The 18761-nt window shown below is 40.3% G+C and overlaps 1 protein-coding gene across 1 annotated transcript in view; it reads right to left on the bottom strand.

The window, feature by feature from the left end:
• HTR4 (5-hydroxytryptamine receptor 4) overlaps window positions 1-7886 on the bottom strand; it is a 230517-nt gene extending 222631 nt beyond the window's left edge. The window contains 2 exon segments of the mRNA XM_023227080.2: window positions 56-191; window positions 7710-7886. The gene's annotated coding sequence lies outside the window, so the exon portion shown is untranslated.
• Window positions 7887-18761: the final 10875 nt, after the last annotated feature.

Raw genomic sequence — 18761 nt, 5'->3', positions numbered from 1 at the left:
AAAAGTAAGAAACATGACAGAGAGAAGCACCCAGACGGTGCCAGGACATACTTACTCAAGAATGTCTTCTAAAACAAAAGTGAAATGAATAGAAAAGTAAGTCAATGCCTCCAGATACCTTTACATCATGGAGCCACAAAGGAATTCTGGCTCAAGACCACTCCTGAAGTATTTTGACATTTGCTCCTTCTCTGGAAAACAGAAAAGCGTTTTTGAAGTTATAATACATTTCTGCAGTTCAACAAGGAAAAACAGAATCTCATAGTTGAAAATATCATGAACAATTTGACCTGGGGCCAGGACGATAGGAAATGTAAGGCAAGAATGGCCAATAAAGAGGAGCATCCTAGGCCAGGTGAGGAGTTGGTCCCCCAGAATTGGGCAGAAGGCTTGCAGCTAATTCAATCCAGCCTTGTCAGGCTCAGATATCCAAGGAAAGCAGGAGCGTGTGCACAGCAGCTATTCTGTGTCATGAGAATGGCAGCATCACAGTCTCAAGTTGATCTATTAAGTTTGAAGCATGACTCCAGTAAGATCAAATGAGCCAAATGTATGAGGAATCAGGGTCACAAACAGATTGGAACTCACTGCCAGGCTCCGTATCTGGTAAGGTTGCAGTAACGGTCTCAGAAAATCAAGGCACAAATGCAGTCCTGATGACTTGAAATTCATGACCCACGTGAACAAGAAATACCCAATGACATTATTCACTTTGGCACAAAGTAGCAAAACGACTTCGAGCCCACACAACTGGTGAGGATGGAGTTCCTGTTACACTGAGAGGCTAGAACTGAGGCAGGTATTGGGGACAGATGTAGTTGTGAACAAGTCCTAAAATCAGGGAAACCCAGAGTAATAATAGCTAACATCTACTGAGGGTCTACTATGTGCCAGACTTTGCACTGGATCTTTATATGAATTAACTTTTACTATTAATGTTACCGCCACTATGAAACATTTACTGAACATATATTACGTGCCAAGTATTTTTCTATGTATTTTACATGCAGTATCTAATTTAGTCCTTACAACAACTGTATATGCTAAACATTTCATATTTCAATTCTTATATAAAGAAATTCAGATAAATAACTAACTTGTCCCTGATTCAATATCTTGCTCCCAGGTCGCATAGATGAACAAGTGACAGAGCTGGGATTTTAATCCAGGCATCCTGAATCTAGAGTCCCGGTCACTGTCTCATAAGCTCATTGAACCCCTAGGAGTAGCTCTTGCTATATGCAATTTACAGTTGATGAAATAGACTCATTGAGGCTGCATGATTTGCCAAGGACATCCAGGACCTTCTGGTGTCCTCATTTAATCAACACAGAAAGATCTTTCCTTGGGTCACCCATTAAGAAAGTGCCAAGGGCACACTGAAGTTGTGTGTTCCAATCTCAAAGGTAAGGATGGGCTACTTACACTAAACTGTTTCCTAATCTACTGCACAAGTCCCTCAGTTTTTGCCTCTGGTTGCCTCTTTCATTTTCTGGCCATCTCACAAGATCTAGAATACAACTTTTTTCTGTCATTCTTCCTTTCTTCTCTCCCTTCATTACTAGCAAGTGAATCTCATCACATATGAATCTTAATTCAGAGAGATACTCCCTGAAATTCAATGAAGTCAGCCTGGGAGGTTTCAGGAAGACAGTAAGGGCAAGTGAATCTCTAAATTACTTGTATTCATCAAATTCCTCCTAAATTTCCTCACTTCATTGTTTTCCCGCATGACCACATCGGCTTAGAGCCAGCTCCTTTCCTTAGCACAATTCGTGACACCTGATAGTCTTAGAGTTGCTTGATCTAAGACAGTAAGTTACTGCTCTGCTGTGGAAAAAGAGGTAGCATTTAACTAGTGGAAAGAAAAAGGGGTGGGCAGTAGTGAGCCGGCACTAAGTCACGAAGCTCCAAATTGGACTTGACATGGCTGGAATAAGACAGGAAGAAAAGAGGGCAGAAAGCACAGGAAGGAAGAGTCACCATAGTTCTCATGTGAATAAATATTAGAGCAGCTCGCTAAGGACACAGGTGATTACTTCTGTCATTTCTTAGCGTATAGACCAGCAGGTGCAGATAAGGAGTAGGTCCCTGTGGGAGGCTCAAGGTGCTACAGTGGAAGTACCAGGATTTCGCAAGTAGCCCAGAGGGTGCGGGATGCTGGGCATACATCACCCCGTGTTGTCCTTGCAAGAGCACTGCCAAAGTGGCTCCTAAATAAAAATGACACAAATGGCTATACACTGAGAAGTATCTTTCCTGTCTTTGTCCCTGTCTAACCCCATTTCTATGCTTAACCTTTAACGGGAGCCATTTTGATTTGTCTCTCATTTATTCCTCTGATTTTTTTTTTTTTTTTTTTTTTTTTTTTGAGACGGAGTTTTGCTCTTGTTGCCCAAGCTGGAGTGCAATGGCATGATCTTGGCTCACCACAACCTCCGCCTCCCAGGTTCAAGTGATTCTCCTGCCTCAGCCTCCCGAGTAGCTGGGACTACAGGCATATGCCACCACGCCCAGCTAATTTTGTATTTTTAGTAGAGACAGGGTTTCTTCATGTTGGTCAGGCTAGTTTCGAACTCCTTACCTCAGGGTATTCACCCGCCTAGGCCTCCCAAAGTGCTGCGATTGCAGGCATGAGCCACTGTGCCCAGCTGATTTTTTTTTTAATTTTATTTGCTTTGTTTTTGTAGATACAAACGAACGAAATTATATAGTCTTATTTTTACCCAGGAGTGGTTATATTATCCATGCTTTGTACTCACAGGGAAACCAAAGTTCAGATAAATTAACTGGTTCTCCCTCTGGGCTGGTCTTTGGCTGATGAAGAATCCTCCTACTCCTGGAGTTGCTGCTGGCAACAGGATCCAGCCTGAAGATCAAGGATCAAGGGACACAGCTGAGAGTCACTCTGAATTCAGAGTTGCTGCTTGAGTTAGCAAATTGGAAGGCCTGAAAAATGCCATTCCCCCTTCCTGTGGTGCTAAGAAATCAAAGATCTAAGCTTTTGCACTACTAATGCCTGACGCTGGAGGTTTTCATGAACCATTCAATGGGTGTCTTTATGAAAGCTTCCTAGACAGAAAGGCAGAGGTATGTGTGCGTCGGGTAAGGGTGTCAGATAAAATATAGGGTGCCCAGTTAAATCTGAATTTCAGATAACAGTGAGTAACTTTTTTATTATAAGTGTGCCTTGCAACACATTTAAATGTGTTTGATGATGATGATGAAGATGATGATGATGATGACGGTGATGATGATGGTGATGAGCTAAATCTGACAGCCTCAGCATAGGGAGGTATTGAACATGGGCCTTTAGTCCTCTAAGGGACAGCTGGCCTTAGATCTGAGGGACTGATGGATTCCTAAAGTTTTGGGTAAATTGGGATCTAACCCTTTACATTAATAAGTCCTAAAATAGAAGTCTTGACTTCTAGGTTTCATAAACCTTAAGAATAGAGAAGACCACCTTCATTATTTCTGGAAATATAGCTTTTTGAGAGTTTTCTCAACCCCAATTAAACTGCTACAAAAGGGCCTGAGGATGGCAACTGTAGCCTAACCTAGCTAGTGCTGTGTTGGCATTTCTCATAATTGTTTGTTGTTATTAATTCAGCAGGTGTAAAATTATTCATTTTACTTTGGTTTCACTTTCTTGATTATTTTATAAGCTAACATTCTCTTCTGTGTTTCTTTACTATTTGCGCTCCCCTTCATATAAAAAATAAACCCTTCTATCCATTTATGTTTAATTTTAAATGAGCTCATCACACATTATTATAGATATTAGACTATCTGTTATATTTGATGAAAAACGTTTTCTGTCTTGCTTCTTATCCCTTCATTTTAAATTTTAATTTACATATGTTTAATGTTTATTCACATGAGTCTGTCAATATTATTTCCTTTGTAGTTGTTTCTATTTACTTCAAAGCAATAGAAATTTGTCTTCCCTGTATTCATCTCATAAAAGTTTTATTTTCTACTTGTCTTTCTATGCTTAAGAAAAATCAATTAACTCTTTAATCTAGTGATTCTCAAAAAGCAGTTTGAGCATCACCTGCACCAAAATACCTGTTTTGTTTGTTTGTTTTAATGCCCATCCCCATTACGCTTGGCAGACCTTATTAATCAAAGTTATTCCAGAGGACCATGAAAACATGTATTTTTAACCACTTTCTAAGTGATTCTTCTGCATCTGAAGCTTGAAAATCACTTCTTTAAGCCATATGAAATTTACTAGACATCTTTGTTTTCAAGCACTAAGTTGACTTGAGATAACTTAAGCAAAAATAATATTTGTTAGACAAATTGGGAGAGTGGACGTAATTGAAGTAAAACCTGAGGAACTTGGTTCAGAGATGAAAAGATCAGGCAGCTCTGGCAGACCTGAAAAGAATATAGGAGTAAAATGAAGGAACGCTCACTGTCCTCAACCCCCTCCACTCCCACTCCTCAGGATGTAAACTCCTTGGGAACAGGGATCCCTGCCTGAGCAGGTGCTCAATGAGTGTTTTTTCTTGTTGTTGCTCCATTCACAGCCCCTTGAAACTGTCTCCAATTGTCCTGACTTGGACGACAGCCACCTTGTGACCAGAAAAGGGCAGGGAATTTACAGTCCCACCCACACTGCATATACAGAAGAGGTTATCTCCCAAAGGAAATTAAATTTATCACCACAGGAAGAAAGAAACATTTTCAGTGGGTTAAAAACAATTATCTAGTGTATCATGGTATAAAATACTGCTCTAAGATAATTTTTTCCCAAATGGTTTGCCAATTATTCCCCAAATCTCTTATTCATTCATCAATTTTTCATTATTTCTTATATTGAATACTTTACTTAACATGGGTTACATGGCAACACCCAGTTACATCTGTATTGAGATTTGTATTTTATTCCATACACCTGGAACTGGAGGTTAATAACATTAAATTCACTTCATTTAAGACACCAGGTTTTCCCATTAACCTTTTAGAAACCATAAAAAGATTAAATAGACTGTTCCTTGTGCTACCTGCTTGGTTTCATTTTCTCCAAATATGCTTCTAGTTTTAATAACCTTATTCTTTGAATTGCAAGCATCTTGCATTTCCCTCTAGGACTAAAAGTATGTTTGTTTAGCAATGGAACTCATTCTGGTTATTTTCTCTCTCTCTTTAGGTATAATCCATGCAGAAATCAATCATGCAATTAAAACTTTTCTTCTTTGAACTTCTCAATAACAACGATCCCAATCTTCTTCATGAGAGTTTAATTTAGGAGATACAAAGCCACAGAAAACCAAAGAGGAAAGTTCTAGCAATATGTACCATAATTTCTCAAGGTTCTTTAGCATTCAAGGGAGGCTTTCTACTTAATAGCCAAATAATTTTATCTAAGCCCCCATTCAATATTTTATCAATTTATTGCATAATAGCTATATTTTATTCTCCTTCTTACTCCTGAGAATTCTCAGGAAATAGCTCCACACAATAACAAATGCCCCTTGATTACCATTGGCCATCTCTTACTCTGAACCACTGCTCTAGGCCCCTCTGCTGGTCACCTCTCACAGCTGTTTCTCAGGATCGTTTTGCAAGATGTTCTCAAAGAACACAGCCCAAGAGACACAGCCCGTGTCTTGGTATAGCCCATGCCAGAAGAACACAGACCTTTTCCTAATTCTCCTTAGCCTAGCACCTGCTAAGCTATGAGGTCTGATGTCTACTGCAAGAAAAAGGAAAATTTTAAACTGATGTGAGATAGCACCACTCCTATGATCCATAGGTCTGAGAGTGTTTTTCCTCCTTCCTTCCTTTCAACGGCTGGCTCACCTCCCCCATGAGAATTTCATTGTCTTTTTTGCCCGTTGAGTCCAAACTTTTACCCACTTCAGTCCCAGAGAAATGAACAAGCAAAACCACCCCCTTCCCTAATTTAAGGCCCAATTTATTTATTTGATAAAATAAATCACAATAAAAACATATCCTTTCCACTATTCTGGGCTCCAGACCAGGCCACTAGAAAGTATAGTTCTCTACATATGTTTATCTGACTGGGGGACACTGAACACTTTAATCCACTGTGAACTGAACCACACCAGCCGCAGATCATGTTTACAGCTCAGCTGAAACAAAACATCAGACCTGCCTGCTGCCTGTTGGGAGGTAAGTCTTAGGAAGATCTAACAATATTTAAGCCAACATGCTTCTTAAGGGAAAACAGTGATTTTCTGGGATAGCCCAAACTAAATCTACATGAAGAAAATAAAATGTCTTTTCTTGTAAGGACATAGTCATATTAATGATACTCCCAATTTACGTTACTAACAGAGCACATAACTTACATCCTGATCTGAAACCTTTAGCAGGGTTTTACTGACATCATGTGGGTTCAAAGCTTCCCTGAGCAGAGGGAAAAGCAGGCATCTGTCTTACATGTATGTGATGTAATGTCTCGCCAAAGACTTAAGGCTAGGAAAGCAGTAAGCAGTCTAGGAGGGAAAAATAATTCTTGAATTCCCTGGTGAAGCATGATGAGTGATGTAAGGAGGAATTTGGTAAGCAGCAGGCTGAAAGTTTATGCTGGCAAATGTTACCTTCGGCAGCAAGACCCAGTATGAGAGACAAATGGAACATCCTTGGCAGCAAAGGCAGGTTTCTATCATCTTTACTGTAAGGAGGCTTATCCTTGGGTCATAAAAGTCTGTCCAGAGTAATGATTCAGAATGCCATAGGGAGCTGCCAACAGCAAGGGCTGAAGGGAGGACTTTGATTCATCTCTTGCTGGTATTGCTTCTCTTGTGGCTTCAATGCTAGAAGTGAAGTATCAGTGACAAGAGCTTGCTCTCCTGGAGAGGTGTTCAGAAGGCACAGGAGCCGGCAAGGTGGGCTCCCTTTCAGGTCTTCATCATTTATGAATGATGAAGTAACTCTGGGCAAGGTGTTTCAAATTTCTAAATGCCAGCTGGAAAATATCAGAGCGAATGGAGGAGCTGGGCATGCTTTAATAGTTTTCAACCATGGATGACGGGGTGATTAGCAAAAGTGAACACCTAACGGGAGATGGATACAGATGGCAAAATAGAGAATCACGGGACCCCTCTTACAAGTGAGTAGCCCCCAACTGCCAGATAATTTAAGCTCCGTTTCCCTACAGTTTGTCCTTTTCACACTTTTTTGTAAAAGTTTCAAGGAGCTCTAGCACAATTCATTTGACAACAGTAACTATTTACTGTGACTGGCATCTGCCCTCTAGTGGTCAGAAAATTGCAATGCCTCTTACTAGTACATTGTTGAACTTAGCAATTTTCAATCGTCGGGCGACCCCTGTTGTCTTGATAGTCGTATCTCAGTATGTTGAGCTAACAGAAACTTCAAAAATCATCTGGTCTCTTTCTTTTCATAACTAATTCCTTCCTAAAATGCACCTGGCTCTTGATTTAACACCCAACTCCACATAAAGATAGCAGAGCAAAACAAGATCACAGAAACTTCTTTCCCCACCTGATAAAATGGTTATTTTTCAAGCCAAATAATACACTAGCAGCAAGAGAGGAGAGAGTACAGCTTGAGCCGTAAGGTTTGGCATCCATGAAAAGAAAGATTCTGGTATGACTGGTACAACTCCTAAGGCCAGCCCTTCTCCCAAAAGCAAAGGTAGTTAACGAAATACTGAGAATTCAAAATAGTAAGCTTTAATTAAAAAATAACTAGAAAGTCACACCCACCTCTGAAACAGATTCTTTGGTGAGGGGAAGACACAATAGCTCCAGATAAAGCGAGAAAAACATCAAGGAGAATCCATCCGCGTCATTTCACAGAAACTACAAACTAAACTGCTCCCTGTTAAGCGTGAGCAAAATGGAAAGAAACAGCACAAAATTACGCAAATCTACTACTACAAAAACAAGTAGTAAGCAAGCAAAAGGCAAACCAAAACCAAAACCAAAAACCCTCAGGAAGAAAATAAAACTCAAAGGTGAAGTGCAAGTTCTTTTTGGACGCTTAATTACAGAGAAGAGTTCATTAAGAATATTAATTCAGCAAAACAATGCCTCTAAGATAAATCATAAAATAAAGAAGATAGACGAAGACATTGTGGAGCTAAGAAAAACTGAAAAACAAAACAATGAGTTATAAATATAATAACTTATAAATTGTAAAGGAGAGGAAAATGTAGCTGCAAATGGCATGGAGAGATGGCTGGGGATAATCATAGAAAATGCAGAATGAAAAGAAAAGCAATTTAAAAAGATAGATACAGAGAGAAAAAATTATCCAACGTGAAGACAGCTGACATCCTTAGAGTATAAGGGAAAAAAAAACAAGAGAGAATCCAAAGATATAACCTAAAAAGTTTCCTGACAAGAAGAACGGTATTAATGGACAAAAAAGAGGACAACTTATGTCCAGAAAGATTGATACGGAATGGTCTAAATTGGAAAATTTCCTGGTTAAATTGTTAAATGTTAAGAATCAAGAAAAAAATTAGACATTTAGATAGAAAAAGGCAAGTCAGCCCCTAGAGGCGGAAAAAGTCAGGTGGTTTCACAGCTTTGCCATGGCAACTTCAATACCAGGAGACATGGAGTATGATCACGAACTTCTGAGAGAAACAATGTGATTCAAAAATATTATGCCAAGCTAGGGTGTCATCAAGCATAGAGATAAAAGGCAGATATTTTTTGACATGGAAGAGCTTCGGAAATATAATACTCATGAACTTGTTTTGAAACAAAACCAAACTACACAAAACTGGCAAGTAATCCAATTGAACAAGAGATGAAAAATAATAAAGAACTCGAGTGAAAAAGCTGTAATGAAAAGAACCCATGTGGAACACCATGTTTATTTAATTTCACAGCTAAGGCTAATCCTGTGTGGCCTTGAAGGTAGTGTGAGGGAATTTATCATTAAGTTCTAACGAAGTGAAAATAATATAAGTGAAAGCTGGAAAAGAGTGAGATGGAAGGAAGAGTAAACAGTAATTATATTATCTTTTGTAACAGGGGTCAGCAAATGACAGCCTGTGGGCCAAATGTGACCCACTTCCTGTTTTTGTAAATAGACATTTATTGAAACACAACCACATTCATTCATTTACATATTGTCTCTGGCTGCTTTCACGCTGTAATAGCAGAGCTGAACAGTTGCGACCAAGTTCTTTTGGCCCACAAAGCCTGAAATATTTACTACCTGACCCTTTGCGGAAAACATTTGCCGAGAGAGAAGAGTTCATTAAGAATATGAATTCAGTAAAACAATTCCTCTAAGATAAATTATAAAATAAAGAAGATGAAAGAAGACATTGCAGAGCTAAGAAAAATTGAAAAACAAAACGAGTTATAATGTTTTATAACACTATTTTACAACACTGAGACAATCTATAATAACTAAAATTGAAATTGTGTCTAAAAACTGAGTCTGTTTTTAAAATTTCTTCGGTAATATCTTTAACTTTAGAGGGATTTCTACTGAGGACATTTTTATCCAACAGTAGAAAGATGTCTACAATAGTATTTATCAGAAGTACTTGTTACTTCCGAAAGGTAAAATATGGAGTAATGTGTTGCTTTTTTGTTGGAGTATTGTCTGAATATTTTTGTAATGAGCGTGTATAATTCTTTAGAAAGCAGTAAGAGTAATTTGAGTTATTAATTACTCTTAAAAATAAAAAGGCCAGTCTATTTTATTTTCAACCCAGCTTTCCTAAGAACAGTCAACCTGTTATTTGGGAGCTTCCTCATGCCCCCTTCTCTTCACCTCAAAATTTTGGTATGTATTTTGAAAATGTGATTGGAGAATTCCTGTATATTCCATAATTAAGCGTTGGGAAGTTTTCTTTCCTCATTTTCTAGATTTGCCATCAACGTGGATTAAGAATTACTTGGAACAGCAGGGGGCGCCCTGCTCCATGTTTATAGGAATGTAATGTAAGTACCTGCCCAGTCCTGCCGCTTGAAATTTATGTGAATGAAAGCCAGTAAGTGATCGCCTGTAGGACTCAGTTTCCCCATCTCCCACTCCTTCCTTCTGCCAAACCGTCCCCCACAATGCAGAACAGTTCATGCCGCCCTGACAGCAATCCTTCTGTGATTTCCTTTTGTGCTCAGAATAAATTCTCAACTCCTTAACTAAGGCAGAGGAGGCCCCCACATGATCCTGCTCCTGCCATCTCACTCCATGCTCCACATTACACTTGATACCTCAACTACGCTGGCATTTAGTCAGTGTCTAGACCATACTGAGTTCTTTCCCATCTCTGGGCCTTTGCATTTGCTGTTTCCTCTGCTGAGCAATTTCCTCTCCTGAGCTCTTTGCATTAAGGAATCTTTCTCAATGTTTGTCACCTCCTCAGAGAGGCCCTCCGTGATGACCCTACCAAAAATCTCACCCACTTTATTTTCTATCACAGCACTGTTTATATGATCTTACTTGTACTTCTCACAGTCTGTGATTTTTTTTTTTTTTTTTTTTTTTTATGTTTTGTCTGTCTCTCCCACTAGAACCTAATTTCCACAAGAGCAGGAAGCTGCCTGGTTTCTTCATTGTTACATCTTCAGCACCTAGCACTTAGTAAGTACTCGTAAATATTTGTTGAATGAATTAATAGACTTGCAAAATGTGTGTCCTGGTTGCTATCTCAAGGCTATTACAAAAAGAAAAAGTGAGAACGTTCTTGTGGTGGGTCAAATTGTATTTCTCATCAAATTTATATGCTGCAGGCCTAACCCCCAGTACTTCAGAATGTGATTGCATTTGGAGATGGGGCCTCTAATGTGGCAATTAAGGTAAAATGAGGTCATATTAGTGCACCCTGATCCAATTTAACTGGTGTTTTTATAAGAAGAGCAAATGTAGACACACAAAGAGACACCAGGGGTGCACAAGCACAAAGCAAAGACCACATGAGGCTGCTGTCTTGAAGCCAAGGAAATAATTCTCAAAAAAGTCAAACCTGCCCACACCTTGCTCTTAGACCTCCAGCCCCAACAGCTGTGTGAAAATAAATTTCTGTTGTTTAAGCCACCCACTCTGTGGTACTTTGTTATGACAGCCCAAGCAAACTAATACAGACCTTTATAAATCAAATAGTGGTAAGCAAAAGTGACAACTTAATATTTGAAAGAGCAATGATTAGGCATTAATGGTGGATAGAAATGGCAAGTTATGTTTCAGCTATTCCATTGAAGGAACAGAATTTGAGAAGGTAAATACTGAAGCTGGAGAGGCAGGGATGACTACATATTTTGTAGAGTACAGGGCAAAATCAAAATGTGGAGTTCCTTGTTCAAAAGGCAGGAAAAAAGTGCTGTTAAAGGTACAAAATATAAAGCTTTCTTTTTATTTCATGGCTTCTTTCTCCACTCATCGTGGTGTTTTTACTTTGCTATTTGATGTAGCTCTAAGAACAATTTAAAATTATCAGCATCAATTTTACCACTCATCTTTATATTGTAGAATATTAGTTTTAAAATACATAACATTTAAATATTAGTTTAAATATCAGAGTATTTAGCTTGATGTAGAATCACTGAAATTACGTCTTCTGTATTTTGTATTTATAATGCATAGGTATTTCCTCCTCATCAGAACTGTGGAAATGCTGCCAAGAAAAACGAACTCAACTGTGTTTATTTTACTTGACATGTGCATGTTCTACCAACACTCTCAGTCTTCAGCTTACTGACGAGGAAGGAAGGACCAAAATGAGAAGACATGATAGATTGTCCACATTTCCCTTTCCTTCTGTGTCACCATGTTCAGCCTCAGTGGGTACCTAACACAGGGAAGTAACATGATTAAGAAAGGATATGAAAGGAATCCTCGGTCACTTGTGTTTCTTAGAATGCCACTGAACAGAAATCATGGCCTCTGGGAGCTGTCAGTGTCCTCATTTACCCAGTAGACATAACATACTCTATATTCACTGTGATTCTGACTGCACTCCATGTGTCCTGGGTACAGTTGACTTCTGTTTCTAGGGCATCCTAAATGTTATGTGTGAGTGGGGAGGCAAGAAATGGCAGTGGATCCATAGATTACACGTGTTTCCTCTGGTCCCATGCATGCTCCACTGTCTCATTGGACTTTACCTATAGAACACAAGTTCAAAGAAAAAATTATTCAGCATTTCAAGAGGGCCACAGAAGAGCATTAAACCACATGCATGGCCCTCTGAGTGTGGGTCCCTGTGCAACGCACACAAATCATGAGCTCTTGGAGCCAGCCCTGAAGAAAAGTGAAGCCATCCTTCAAAGAGTAAAGAAAGTAAATGGGTCCCAGACTGCTTGCAAGCTAATTCCCAAAGAATAAATATCCTGCAGAGGTCCCTAAAGCCTTTCTATTGAGAAGTGCCAAAGTGTGGTTCAGTACCCAACCCTTAAGAGGAGACACAGGAATGTGCTATTGGTTTTCACATTGGCATGTATTATGTCAGGTTCTATGGGATTTGCAAGTGAGACTGAGAACCTACAAACACATAAAACCATCTTCCTAGGGAAATTGTGTTTCTGACTTTCCAAAGACCAACTTGCAAATCTTCTTTGGGAACCCACTCTATTTCTAGGTAACAACTATTTGCACCTGGGAGTTCCGGGAGGCCATTTAGTTCTTTAACAAGGCAGAGGCCAGTCAGGCACCTTACTGAGATCATTAAGAGATAGGTGGAGGCAACCAGGTACAGTGAGATCCCTGGGCTGGAAGTCGGGAGACACGGGTGGGAGGGTGACCCTGACAGTAAGTGTGTGAACTTAATCAACTCGCTTTCAAACACAGAGTATCATTTCTCTCTTTTGTGAAACAAGAAAGTTGGATTTGATGGTCCCTAAGGGCCCACACTGGGCTAAAAATAACCAAAACCAGGGAAACTTTCTGACAGAGAAGGCAGAGAGAAAAAAATGACAAAGTCACATGGAACAACTTGGCAGTGAATAATGAACTGAAGACGCTTTTAGAAAGTTCTGTGGGCTGGTTCCCTTCGCAGGTCTTGTAAGTCCCCTGGATATTGAGGTCTGACTTCTGCCAGACCAGAAGAGTGTGGTCTGGGCAGGGTCTCCAGCAGCTTCTCCAGCTGACCTGTCCTCCTGCCCACTAGCCTGGGCAGTGCCTTTCCCCTGTCACTCTCTAGTCCAAAGTTGGCCAACTGGTGACCCTGGGCAAGAGAAAGATCCTGAATGACTTGGGACCTCTTGGATGTTTTTATCACTGCTCTTCTTGCTGTGAACTCATTCCTGGCCTCTGACTACCTTAAGTCTCTGGGAACATTGGTGGAAACGAATCAAACAAGTGGCAGTAGAGTGTGGAAGTAAGTAAGTGGGATGAACTCCTGAGATCTAGCTTTGGCCTGATACTAACAAACTGAGTGACCTCAAACAGATCCTTTTCTTACTGGATCACTGGATTTTGTCTTTTTCCTTCACTTGAGTGAAGTGAATTCTCAAGTGATAGCACCCTGTTTTTCGCTTGTGGATATACCTCTCTATTATGAAATCATAATGTTTAGGTGGGACTGACCCTTTCCCCAGTTGGCAGATCCCATCCCTCTGGCCACAGTGATGGGCCGTGGCTGAGAACAGGACCCAGTTAGAGCCAGTGAAAAGACTTGAGACCTGTAATTGGACTTCTGAGGAAGAAAGGTTATCTGTTCAATAGATTTGAGGTCATAAGCATGTGAGGCTTGGAGTTGCTCTAATTATCTTGCTGTCATGAAACAGCCAGCTTTGAAGTAAAGCCAATACATGAATGGAGAAAAGCAGAGCAAATATAAAAGTAGACACACTGTGTCTCAATGACATTCTCTGAACTCATAGATCAAACCGTGCCCCAAACCAAAAGACAACATTGGATTTAAGCCAATGAATTCCTTTGTTCATTTAAACTGGTTTAAACAGGACTTTTGGTCACTTGCAAGGATAATAATCGTAGCTACTCTACTTCACATCTCTGAACCTTAATTCCCTCTACTGCAAAACAGCTATTTTGTGGATAGTAATTAGCATAAGAGAACATAACGGTATTATCTCTTTCAGGAGTGGCCATAATTCCAATGTAGCAAAGACAGTGTTTCAAAATGCCAAGAGCTGGTTTCTTTACTCACTAAGCATCAGATTTTCAGCATTTTGGACATCTTACATGACAGCCTTTAATACATGTAATGATTACTGTTCACGTGTAATTCTGCATCCCCAGCTGAGGTCTCTCTTCTGAGCCTGAGATGTCATATTCAACTGAATGCTGGACACCTCCACATAGATGTTTTCATCTCAACCTGGCAGGTTGAAAACTGAGTGTGGATCTTCCCACCCAATCCCAAACCCCTATCATGTTCACAAGCAAAATCCAGCTTTCCAAGCCTGAAACCTACAAGTTGCCCTTTTCTCCTCTCTCTCTTTCTTTTTAATTTATTCCATCTGCAAGCTGTAGTAAGTCTGTTTTCAAAATAGCTCTCATACTTTCACCTTTTTCTCCAACTCTCCTGACACTTCTGTATTAGGGCCAACATTATCTCTTGCCCGACCACTGGAAAAGATTTGAAGATGGCTGTCTCCTTCTGGTTCTTAATGCAGCTCCCTTCTTTCATCCCTTTGGACCTAGAAGTAGAAACAGCTCTGCTGCCACTACCCCTGGGCAACTGCATCAGCCTTTGTGTCTCCTCCTTAGAGGCAAACCTTCTCTGAATTGTTCTAATTTGAGGATCCCATCTCTTTCCCATTGGGATTTTAAACCCTATAGATCCTTCCATGAACACTTTCCTCTCTACAGTCTGACACCTAAAATGACTCCTTCTCCCTCCCTTTCCTCCTTTCCTAGACTTCTGCTTACATAGCCTAGAAAGAAGGAGGGAGGAGAAAGTGGAAAGGCTCATGGTAGCAAGGCCAGTTTTGACTTTTGAGAAGCCCTGGGGATTTGTTGGGGGAACACTGTTCTGGCTGCAACTATTGCTGGCAATCTTTAGAATGTGGCACTAGCTCCTCTTTGCCCATTGTTTGGGGTTCTACTTGTCAATACTGGATTAACAGGAAAACTATGATGGGCCATCTTATCACATACGGCCTTCTGCAGCAAGACTTAATGAAGCTTTCAAATACACAGAAGCCTTGTCACCATAGCTCTTTCTAATGCTAGTCAATACTTTCTATGTAGTAGGTCTCTTGCTAAAGCTTTGCCTTGAATGTCTACGCGTGGGCAATACCCAGGAACCTAACGGGAGGCAAGACAGGTGAAGGAAGCAGGACAAACACACCCAGTCTGGCCCAGCTGATAGAGTTTTCTACATCTGAGAATGTGATATTTGTGTAACATGTTACAGTTTAACAGGAGCTTTCATCCCCCTTTAAGTGGCACATGGCTGAGTAATCAATATATGTTTTTGTAAATGATTGAATGCAACTATAGGGTCATTTTCTCCTCCTCAAAATAACCCTGTGAAGTAGGCAGTGCAAGGATTATTATTTTCAGCTTACAGAAAAGGAAACCAGGGTCCAAAGAAGTGAAATAGTTTCCTAAGTCCACGTAGCCAGTGACTGTAGGTGCTCAAACCAGAACCAGGAGTGTCAGGCACCCAGAGTAGCTCATTTCAAAAGTCAGGAAATCAGAAAACAGGACGGTCTTCTTGATAAAATGGGGAACTGGATTGGATCAAGTGCTTAAGTGTCTTCTCAGTATTAAGTCTCTACTTCTAGCCTCCCTCAATAATCTTACGGCACAGTTGGGAGCTGCCATGGAAGGGGACGGTAGGCAGAAGTTCAGGCTGCTAACCAGCTGGGAATTGAGTAAAAGGAACAAGAGAAAGGCTTTCTGGTGCCAAGACTCTGGAGAAATGTTTGTTGACTTTTGGCTTTGCATTGACTACTTCCAACTAGGCTTTGAAGCTGACTTTTTGATCCCAGGGCTCCCTGGGAGGGGTGGCGGAGCCCATGACATTGTTGCTGTGGTTCTCCAGGCAACCACAAACCATCAGTAGCTCCAGGAAGATGCCTGAATTACGTGGAAAGTGATGAGGTAACTACAGAGAAAACAGAGATATCTACAAGGAAAGTGGAGCAAAAACAAGAATCTAAAGGACAAAACAAGAGAGGCCCCGGGGCGGAGCAACAGCCAGCACAGCAGCGGCACCATGAGGATGTTGAAGGTGCCTCTCCTGGAGTCCTTCAGAATAAACTTGTCCCTTATAAAACTGAACTCGAAAGTGTCTAAAGGAGCCAGAGCCCTATCTCTCAGTCAAGTCTCCTAAAATAAGTTTTAAGAGATGGAGTGATGTTCTAAAAACACAGACCTAAATATTCACTTCCTTGCTCATAAGCTCTTTTTGCTCCTTGTTACCCTCCAAATAAAGTCCATGCTCCGCAGCAGAGTTCAAGGACACCATTCCGTTCCTCTCCATGCCCCACAACTCTCTCGAATCTGGTCTGGGCATTTGTGCAGGATTCTCCCTCCTTGGCAAATCACTACTTATCTCAAAGTCTAAGTTTCAACATTAATTTCTCCAGGAACATCCCCTCAATCCTATTCCATCTCCATATTAGGCACAGTGTTCCTTTTCTATGCTCCCATGACATCACGATCTTTCATAATGGCCACATCGCTGGCACCGTTAGGAGCATGTCCGTTCCCTTCTCAGATACATCTCTCGCATGAAGCAGAGGTCCAGGCACTTAGGAAGTGCTCATTAAATATCTGTTGGATAAATAATAAGGAGAGAGTCAAAAATCTCTAAAAGAGACTTCTGGTTTACCAAGCAAGGAGGAAGGGAAAATAACCAAGTGTGGGACAAAAAGCAAAAAAATTGTTTTTAACAGGAACAGAAACCCAGACAAATAAATGGCCCTTAATTTATCTCAGGGTTATCAAGAAGTATATTATGCCCTTGATAATTGTGCAGTTATAATTACTTCTTCTGGAAACTGGGCTTTGTTGGAAGAAAGGTTGGAGAGATTTGGAGATAAGTTTCCTTAGGAATAAACATGGCGAATCAAAATCCACCAAATGTCTGGATATCTTGGAAGAGATCAAACTGAAATAAGTGAGTGGACAGAACAGCCAGTGCGGGTCTGACAGAGTCTAAAGGGGCAGCTACTCCTCAGCTCCAGCCAATTGTGGAAATGCAAGCATACCAGCAGCAGCAGCCAGATCTCGTGACTGTCCCAGAGAGGCCTCAAGTCCTTGTGGGGTGTGTACGTCTGTATGTGTGAAATCCTCTGGGTTCTAAATCTCCCCAGCTTGCTTACATTTTCAATAGTTACTAATCAGGCCAAAACAGCAAGTTGTGTGAGGCCCAGAGATGCCAGCGTTTGACCTTTGCACCAAAAAACCTGACCTCCCATGGCTCTGTTTACCAAAAACTGTCAACACCAAACCGCAAGCGCCAAAGCTCCAAACAACATGATCCACTTGCAGAAAGTGATCAATACATGAGGGACTAAAGAACAGAGGTTTGTCTGAGTCCATTATTGGCACATAGTAAATGGGTGCTTAGTCAATAAATAGCTGTTGAGTGGGATAAAGAATAAGGGAATGGTGGATGTATGTCTGCAGTTTAAGGTTTCTACCACTAGATGGTGAAGTTTGTTTTTTCTGCAGATGTAAGCATAGAGAAATAAAATACTAAGATAGTTTTATGGGCACATCTACAAGCCATGAATACATAGCTCGGACATCCCACAAATGCTAACAGCTGTTTTCACATCGTCTTCGCTATTCCTCCTCACTTCCAACTCCAGTCAGCGCCGGATACAAATAAAGTCATTAGAAGTAGCTGGCTTTCCTTGATATGAGAAGGATCATGTTAGAAATAGAGGATTACTAGAATTACACAATCTCCCAAGACTGAGCCAGGAAAAAATTCAAACTCCGAACAAATTACGAGTTCCTATATTGAATCAGTAATAAAAATCCTACCAACAAGTAAAAACCCAGGACCAGACAGATTCACAGCCCAATTCTACCAGACATGTAAAGAAGAGCCAGTACTATTCCTATTGAAACTATTGCAAAAATGGAGGAGAAAGACTCCTTTCTAACTCATTCTATGATGCCAGCATCATCCTTATTTCAAAACCTGGCAAAGACTCAACAAAAACAACAAAAAAGGAAACTTCAAGCCAATATTCTTGATGGATATCTATGCAAAAATCCTCAACAAAAATACTAGCAAACCAAATTCAGCAGTGCTTCAAAAAGCTAATCCACCATGATCAAGTAGGCTTTATCCCTGGGATGCAAGGATGGTTCAACATATACAAATTAATAAATGTTATTCATCACATAAATGGAACTAAAAACAAAAACCGTAGATAATCTCAATAGATGCAGAAAGGGCTTTTGATAAAATTCAGCACCCTTTCATGTTAAAAACCCTCAACAAACTAAGCATTGGAGGAACATACCTCAAAATAATAAGAGCCATCTATTACAAACCCACAGCCAACATCACACTGAATGGGCAAAAGCTGGGAGCATTTCCCTTGAGAATCAGAACAAGACAAGGATGCCCCATCTCACCACTCCTATTCAATATAACACTAGAAGTCTCAGCCAGCATAATCAGGCAAGAGAAGGAAATAAAAGGGCTCCAAAAAGGAAGACAGAAAGTCAAATGATCTCTGTTTGCAGACAATATTATTTTATCTTTAGAAAACCCCATACTCTCACCCCAAAAGCTCCTAGCTCTGATAACCAACTTCAGCAAAATTTCAAGATAAAAAAATCTATGTACAAAAATTAGTCACATTTTTATACACCAATAATTCCCAAGCTGAATGCCAAATCAAGAATGAAAT

The sequence above is a fragment of the Piliocolobus tephrosceles genome, chromosome 4 (assembly GCF_002776525.5).
Source record: "Piliocolobus tephrosceles isolate RC106 chromosome 4, ASM277652v3, whole genome shotgun sequence".
Classification (NCBI taxonomy): Eukaryota; Metazoa; Chordata; class Mammalia; order Primates; family Cercopithecidae; genus Piliocolobus; species Piliocolobus tephrosceles.
Note: the sequence above shows the minus strand (reverse complement) of the source record. Positions and strands in the feature narration are given on the sequence as shown.